The sequence below is a fragment of the Triticum aestivum genome, chromosome 3B (assembly GCF_018294505.1).
Source record: "Triticum aestivum cultivar Chinese Spring chromosome 3B, IWGSC CS RefSeq v2.1, whole genome shotgun sequence".
Taxonomy (NCBI): domain Eukaryota; kingdom Viridiplantae; phylum Streptophyta; class Magnoliopsida; order Poales; family Poaceae; genus Triticum; species Triticum aestivum.
The window spans coordinates 88,980,074-88,988,907 of NC_057801.1; positions in this window are offsets into that span (position 1 = coordinate 88,980,074).

Sequence of the window (8,834 nt, forward strand, 5' to 3'; positions counted from 1 at the left end):
TATTAATAAAGATATAAAGGACGCAGATGATTATCACCATCTTGGTTGGGTCTTGGGGTTTTTCCTTGTCATTTGTGCTCCCACTTATGTTCGACTGACGTATGTGGTTTGACACGATCTTCATACCAGGGGCTGTATTCGGCCTCGCAAAATCTTAAGTCTAAACACCTATAGGGAACTCTTTGGCATCCCAGATATGCCATTATATGCATCAGCTCCGAATCATGTCTTTGGTCTCCAGTTGGGTCTCCCAGCTCCTGTGTTTACCACCTTATGTTCTGCAAATTCGACTAACATAGTAAAGGGAGAACTACTGTGATTGTATTTCCGGTTCGTCCGGTTAAGTACCTCAGTAGAGAAAGCCAAAAACTGACTGTCATGGTGGGCGAGAGCGGGTCAGCGATCCGGTGACTTAGTGTTATACTATAAATCGTTCGCGATTTATGTTGTATTATACGAGGGGTAGGGTTTTCAACCAGCAGCGGCGCAAAGGCGCCGCACTCCGAATTGTCTTTCATGCAACGAGGGACTAATATTTAGCGCCACCAATGGACTCTTATGGCTAAGTGAAAGTACTAAAGCCGCATAGTCTGGTTGCCTAGTTCACTCCGCAAGACGCCTCCTACATCGGACCAAGATGTTGGATTAAGTTGTGTCATGCGTTCCTGAACACCCGTGTAATATTTACATGGGGGCTGAAGCTGACGACTGGTAAACTTTCAGACATATAAATGGCCAAATAGGAGGATAAACTAATTATAAAAAGTATAACCATTTTTACCTCATGAGTTCATTACATGACTCTTACAAAACTAGGACTCAACTACTCAAATATGATGTCGTTGGAGCACTGGCTCTCTACAATACGGGCTCCCTCGAGGACCTCGTCGAAGTACCTCTCCGGCCGCCAGTGCTCCTTGACTTCAGGTGGCCCTGTGGTGGCAATCTCGGTGGCCTTCATCTTCGCCCACTACATCTTGACATGGGCGAAGGCCATCCGAGCACCTTCTATGCAGGACGACCACTTAAGGGCAACGATTCGAGGAAGCAGCTCCACCAGCCTCTTCGCGAGTCCGAAGTGGCTGCTAGGCATGGTCTCGACCGGCCATAGGCGGACTATTACATCCTTCATGGCCAGTCCGGACACCCTATGCAGCTCGGACAACTGCTTCAGCTGGTCACTCAGGGGCACTGGAAGCTTTGGCGCAAGGTACTGTGACCAAAACAACTTCTCCATTGAGCTCCCCTCTTCGGCTCGGAAGAATGCGGTGGCATCCGCAATACTCCTCGGCAGATCCGCAAAGGCGCCTAGAGAACTCCAAACTCGGGTTAGCAAAATATATCTTTTACTAGTATATCTACTCTGCATGATAAAGGCCTTACCAGCATCACTCTTCCTCGCCTCTTGAATCTCCTGGCGAGCGCCCTGGGCATCAACCCGAGCCTCCTTCAGGCTCTCAAGTGCTTTGGTGAGTGATAACCCAAAAGTATAGAGGATCGCAATAGTTTTTGAGGGTAGAGTATTCAACCGAAATTTATAGATTCGACACAAGGGGAGCCAAAGAATATTTGAAGGTATTAGCAGCTGAGTTGTCAATTCAACCACACCTAGAGATTAATTATCTGCAGCAAAGTGATTAGTAGCATAGTAATATGATAGTTTGGATGATAGCAGTAATAGTAACGGTAACAGTAATAGTGATAGCAGTGATATTGTAACAGTAACAATAGCATCAGCAACAGTAGTAACTTAGCAAGAACAATATAAGATTAATTCGTAGGCATTGGATCGGTGACTTGTTGGATGATATTCATCATGTAACAATTATAACCTAGGGCGATACGGCACTAGCTCCAATTCATCGATATAATGTAGGCATGTCTTCCGTAAATAGTCATACGTGCTTTATTAAAAGAACTTGCATGACCTCTTCCCCCCCCCCTCACGTGACAGCGGGGTCCATATTGGAAACTAAGGGATATTAAGACCTCCTTTTAATAAAGAACCAGAACAAATCATTAACACATAGTGAATACATGAAATCCTCAAACTACGGTCATCACCGGGAGTGGTCCCGATTTCTGTCACTCTGGGGTTGCCAGATCATAACACGTAGTAGGTGACTATAACTTGCTAGATCGGATCTAAAACATGGATATAATGATGAATTCATAAACAGTTCAGATATGAGTTTATGGCACCCGGGCCCAAAGTGACAAGCATTAGGCATAGCAAAGTCATATCAACATCAATCTAAGAACATAGTGGATACTAGGGATCAAGCCCTAACAAAACTAACTCGATTACATGATGAATCTCATCAAACTCCTCACCGACCAGTGAGCCTACGAAGGAATTATTCACTCCCGGTGGGGAGCATCATGAAATTGGTGATGGAGATGGGTTGGTGATGATGAAGAACGAAGATCCCCCTCTCCGGAGCCCCAAACGGACTCCAGATCTGTCCTCCTAAGGAAGAACAGGGCTTGGCGGCGGCTCCGTCTCGTGGATCATGATAATTCTTTCTCTTTGATTTTTTTTCTAGAAATATGTGATTTTATAGTATCAGGGGGTCGTTTGCGGGGCCACCGGGTGGGTACAACCCACCTAGGCGCGCCAGCAGAGGGGGCGCGCCCTGGTGGGTTGTGCCCACCCGGGTACCCCTCTCCAGCAGGTCTTGGCTCCAGAAATTCTTATTATTGGTATAAAAAATCCTCACAAAGTTTCGTTCCATTCCGAGAACTTTTATTTCTGCAAAAAAAAACAACACCATGGTTTCATTCAAATCATGCAAATTAGAGTCCAAAACAAGAGGAAAAGCGTGAGAAAAAGTAGATGCGTTGGAGACGTATCAACTCCCCCAAGCTTAAACCTTTGCTTGTCCTCAAGCAATTCAGTTGATAAACTGAAAGTGAGAAAGAAAAACTTTTATGAACTCTTTTGCTCTTGTTTGCATAAATAAGCTTAAACAACACCCGGGTTTTCAGCCAACATTATAACTAACCATGTCAACAATAACATATAAAGATTATAATGACTCATATCAATGACATAATCAGCTAGCGAGCAATAATAAAATATCTCAAACAGCAACACGCTGCCAAAACAACCATGATATAATATGACAATAGTGGTATCTCGCTAGCCTTTTTTGAGACCGCAAAACATAAATGTAGAGCACCTCCAAAGTTCAAGCAGTGACTAAACATTGTAATTCATGGTAGAAAAGATCCAGTCATGATGCACCCAACATTAGCTATACATAATGCATAAATCATGACAGTTGTGCTCTACTCAGTTTCTGGCGCTTGTTTTAAAAGGTGGTGACACAACATCAAAGTAAATAGATAGTCCCTTCGCAGAGGGAAGCAATGATTTGCAGAGGTGCTAGAGCTCAATTTTTAAAATAGAGATAAATGATATTTTGAGACGTGCACCCTTCTTATTCACTTCACGACCATCAGTTCTCAATATCTTCCATGTTAAGCACGCTAGTGGTGGTTCCCAAGCGATAAAAGTAAAGGTTTTGACTCCATTGGGAGTTTTTGTTTGATTATTTTAGAGATGAACTCTTTTTCATGTTTGTTGTTTGGGAATGGGCATCCCTATTACCGCCCATTTTCTCGTGCGATGGCGAGTGATAAAACACTCGACCTGAGAATAACCCCCTTAGCATGGAAGATACCGACCACCTCTTGTCATTCCACGAACGATCCAGGCACACAAAAAGGATAATTTTTAGAAGTTTTTAGACGTGGCATATGCAAATTTACTTAGGACGGCAGGGTAATACCGCATATAGGTAGGTATGGTGGACTCATTTGGAATAACTTTGGGTTCAAGGTTTTTGATGTACAAGCAGAATTCCCACTTAGTACAGGCGAAGGCTAGCAATTTAGATTGAGAAGCGGCTAGCTAGAGAGCAACAACGATCATAACCATGCATTATGCATAAGTAACATTGGACACTAGCATGAGTAGGATATGGGCACCATGAACGTAAATATCATAGTGGATATATTGGTTTTGATTCAACTACATGCATGAACATGTGCCAAGTCAAGCCACTCGAACATTCAGAGGAGGATACCATATCATCATACTACATCACAATCATTTTGACGCTATGTTGATATCCAAGATAAATCATTATCACTCACAGCTACTTATGCATGGCATGAGAAACTATAATCTCTAATTGTCATTGGAAATATGTTTAATCATAATGGGTCGAATCATGGATACTAGGTTAAACATATTTACACAAACAGAACAAGTCAAGTTCATGCCAGTTTTTCCCTGCCATGACCAGTTCATCGAATGTCATCATTATTGCCTTTCACTTGCACGACCGAATGATATAAAAATAATAATAGTGCAAGAGTGCCATGGACTAAGCTGGAATCTGCAGGACATTTTATTCAACAGGAGAAGACAAGGTAAAATGTGCTCTTATTAGTTCAACAATTATCCATATGAGAGCCACTCAACATTTTCATCGTGGTCTTCTCCTTGGTAAGACTCGAATAAAAAGAAAAGAAGTTCAGAGAAACACACTGAAATATTTTTGGAGTTTTTGATTTTTTAGAACAAGCAAATAAAAGGGAAAAGCACAAACGAGAAAAACTATTTACATGGGAAAGCTCCCAACAAGCAAAATAAGAACAAGGAAATCTTTTTGGATTTTCTTTTTTTAATACTACTACTAAGCATGAGTAGAAAGTAAATTACTACAACTAATTTTTTGGGGGTTTTTCTAAAGTTTTTCAAACACACAAGAAGAAAGCAAGAAAATAAATCTAAGCATGGATGATTCAATGAAAAAGTGTGAACACGGACACATAGAATGATATGCATGAACATGAATATAAAGTCGGTAAGAAACACGTACTCCCCCAAGCTTAGGCTTTTGGCCTAAGTTGGTAATCGCTCAGCAGCCTGGAGGGTAGTAGGGGTACTGAGGAGCGGGCATCTACTCATCCCACTGCCAAGGCTCCTCCTGTGCTGACTCCGCAACAGCCTGAGTGTTCCAGTAGGCGATGATGTCTCCAGGCGTAATCCTATATCCGCCCCTAGCAACAGAATCAAACAAAGCAGGACCAGGCAACGGAATAGTATCACGAGTTCTTACACTAAAAACCAGGTTATACAGAATATGGATGTTAGGAGATTCGATATCAGTAAAATGGTGGCGATCCATGGCTGCACGGTTGAGGTAAACTTTGGTCAGAGGGTAATCATGAGGGCGTATCTCAACCTCGAAGTGAGCCACCTAACGAGTAGCATAAATCCCACCATGTATTTTGCCCTGAGATTTATTAAGATGGAGGCGATGAGCCACAGTAGCTCCCAAGCTATAAGTGTTGTCGCCCTTTAATGCACGAGTAAAACAGCAAGGTCTGGTGAACTAAGTGCGCCCACCTTCTCCCTAGCAAGCAAGCATTTTGCAACGAAAAGTGCAAAGTAACGAACAACAAGAAAATGTAAGCCAGCAGCAGTGATGGCTGACACTCCTCTCTCATCACCCATCATCAAAGTGCGATAAAAGGCCTCAAACTCGGCCGGCCTAGGCTCACCCAAGCTCCCATCAGAAGGGATCATGCATATGTTACAAAATTCAGTAAGTGGTATCTGATGGTTTTCAGCATATAAAATCAAAGCTCACTTCAGGAGGATTATTCCAAGGAAGGAAAGTAAAACTTTGAACAAAGATGTTGGTGAGGATTTGGTGCTGGTCACACTCATCTGTGATGAAGTCGGTGAGGCCGGCATTAGCAATATATTGCATGAACTCCTCAAGAATTCAAGCCTCTTATACGAACGGGGTGTGCGGCCATTCGCACGGCCATACCTCCGCCAACCTCCGAGGGTGGAGATCACTGTCAGAAGACTCCCGAATAACACCCATGGAGTTCTTCTTAGAGCCAAACTTCCTGAAGATATTCATGTTCGCGTACAATTTTCTAAAAATAAAAATTTTGAGATGACAAAAATTTTATCAACAAAACTTCATAAAATTGATAGCAGCTACTCATAGGGATACATAGATGCCATAGCAAGCAATCAAACTACTTAGAACACTAAGAATTCAACGTGCAAGCTCATCTACAGCAGCACCAATAGTAGATAATTATTCATAGTATAAACCACTAAAACAAAAACTAATTGGACAAATGGTGGAGTCACTTACCAAGCAACAATCCCATGAAATAGTTTCGGAAATGGAGCTTCAAGCTAAGAGATCAAAATCCGCGGGTTTGAGCTCAAGAACACAGGAGAGCGAGCAATGGAGAATTTTTCTGGAGGTAAGTGATGATGTGGGGTAAAGTGATAAGTGAGGGGGGGGGCATGTGGGGACCACAACCCACTAGGGCATGCCAGGGGGTCCTGGCGCACCCAGCTGGGTTGTGCCCACCTGATGCACCTCCCTCTGGTTATTTGCACTAGAAATTCAGAAAAAAAAATCGTGTAAAATTTTCAGAGCATTCTAAGAACTTTTATTTTTGGGTCATTTTTTATTGCATGGGAAATTCAGAAAATAGACAAAACATGGCATTTTATTTTATTTAACTAATAAAAACAGAAAACAAAAGGTAGGGACAGAAGGTAGTGCTTACTAAATTCATCAACTTCATACCGTTCAAAAATGATTCATTAATAAGGTTGATCAGGTCTTATTAACAACCACTTTCGATTAGCATGAAACCGAAGAACTTTCGTAAATTACTAAGTTACCTCAATGGGGATATGCATTTCCCCAACAATAAGCATTTCATATTTCTTTTTGACAGTAGGTAGAGGTATTTGAAAACTTCCAATAGTGATTGTCGAAGATTTTTCAATAATATTACTACCATTCACTTGGAATTGTTTCTTCAGAAAGTGCACCGTATTCTCATTACCATTAATATGAAAATTGACCTTGCTTTTATTGCAATCAATAACAGCCCTGCAGTATTCAAGAAGGGTCTACCAAGGATAATCGACATGTTGTCGTCCTCGGGCATCTCAAGTATAACAAAGCCGTCAAAATAGTAACATTAGCAACAACAATGGGCACATCCTCACAGATACTGATAGGTATGGCAGTTGATTTGTCAGCCATTTGCAAAGATATTTCAGTAGGTGTGAGCTTATTCAGATCAAGTCTTTTGTATAAAGAGAAAGGCATAACACTAACACCAGCTCCTAAATCACACAAATCAGTTTTCATATAATTCTTTTTGATAGAGCAAGGTATAGTTGGTATTCCTGGATCTCCAAGTTTTTTAGGTACTCCATCTTTAAAAGTATAGTTAGCAAGCATAGTGGAGATTTCAGCTTCGGGTATTTTTTCTCTTATTTGTGATGATATCTTTCATATATTTTGTATAAGGAGGCATTTTTAAGATGTCAGTCAAGCAAGTACGCAAAAAGACTGGCCTCAGCATTTCAGCAAAGCATTCAAATTCTTCATCATCTTTCTGTTATTGACTTGGGTGGAAAAGGCATAAGTTTTTGAACCCACGGTTCTCTTTCTTTACCGTGTTTTCTAGAAACAAAGTCTCTTTTATCATATCTTTTATCCTTAGGTTGTGGGTTATCAAGATCAACAGGTGGTTCTATCTCAACATCATTATCTGGTTCCTTATCACTATTTGTTTGAGTGTCTTCATGAACCTCATCATTGTCTTTTTCATTATTACTAGGTGGATGTTCATTACCAGATTGAGTTTCAGCATCAGAGATAGAAGTTTCATTTTCATTATCAGGAGGTTTGTCTATTTCAGGTTCACTAGAAGCATGCAAAGTCCTATCATTTTTCTTTTTCTTTTTAGAAGGACTAGGTGCACTAGTGTTATTTCTTTGCGAATCTTGTTCAATTCTTTTTGGGTGACCCTCAGGATAAAGTGGTTCCTGAGTCATTTTACCTCCTCTAGTTGCAACTCTAACAGCAGAGTCATGTATATTATGATTCATTTCATCAAGTAATTCTCTTTGTGATTTAGCAACTTGTTCTAACTGGGTTTGAACCATAGAATCATGTTTTCCTACACCTCTAACATCATTTGAGATTCTAAATAACAAGTCACTCAAGCGAGCAATCATATCAGAATTATATTTCAATTGTTTCATAACATTTGCATTGAAGTGGTCTTGTTTTATAATGTAGTTTTCAAACTCATAAAGGCATTGTCTAGGATGCATATTGTGAGGATTATTATTTGCATTGAACTTCATAAGAGAATTTACCTCTACCACCTTATGTAGTGGTGGTGTATCAAGCCCATGTATTTCTTCAATAGGAGGTAAAATTTTAACATCCTCAGCTTTAATACATTTTTCCTTCATATATTTCTTTGCCTCTTGCATATCTTCAGGACTGAGATATAATATACCCCTCTTCTTCGAAGTGGGTTTAAGCGGTGGTTCAGGAATAGTCCAATCATCATAATTTTTCAATATGTTATTCAATAATTCTTCAGCTAGAGCAATAGTTTGTTCCCTGAAAAAACAACCAACACAACTATCTAGGAAGTCCCTAGAAGCATCAGTTAGTCCATTATAGAAGATATCAAGTATTTCATTTTTCTTAAGAGGATGATCAGACAAAGCATTAAGTAACTGGCAAAGCCTCCCCCAAGCTTGTGGGAGACTCTCTTCTTTAGTTTGAAGAAAGTTAAATATTTCCTGTAAGGCAGCTTGTTTCCTATGAGCAGGAAAATATTTTTCAGAGAAGTAGTAAATCATATCCTGGGGACTACGCACACAACCAGGAGCAAGAGTATTGTACCAAGCTTTAGCATCACCCTTTAATGAGAAAGGAAATAATTTGAGAATAAAGTAGTATCGA